A 240-nucleotide genomic window follows, 5' to 3' on the forward strand; every position below is an offset into this window, starting at 1 on the left:
GCTGCGGGACGCGCCCGGCCTGGGCGGGCATGGCCGCGGCCGGGCTGCTGGCGGGGCGGCGCTGGCGGAGCGCGGACGGGCTGCGGGCTCCCCGCAGAGGGTCTGCGCTCCTGCACTGGCTCCGCATCCCGCCGGGCAAAGCGGGTGCGGCGTGGCTGTAGGCTGTAAGACACGAGAAGGCTCTTAGTGCTGCAGCGCAGGTGGTAAAATACGGCGTGAGTACTGAGGGCAGGCAGCAGC

Source organism: Apteryx rowi, unplaced genomic scaffold (genome assembly GCF_003343035.1).
Source record: "Apteryx rowi isolate R43461 unplaced genomic scaffold, aptRow1 scaffold_246, whole genome shotgun sequence".
Lineage (NCBI taxonomy): Eukaryota > Metazoa > Chordata > Aves > Apterygiformes > Apterygidae > Apteryx > Apteryx rowi.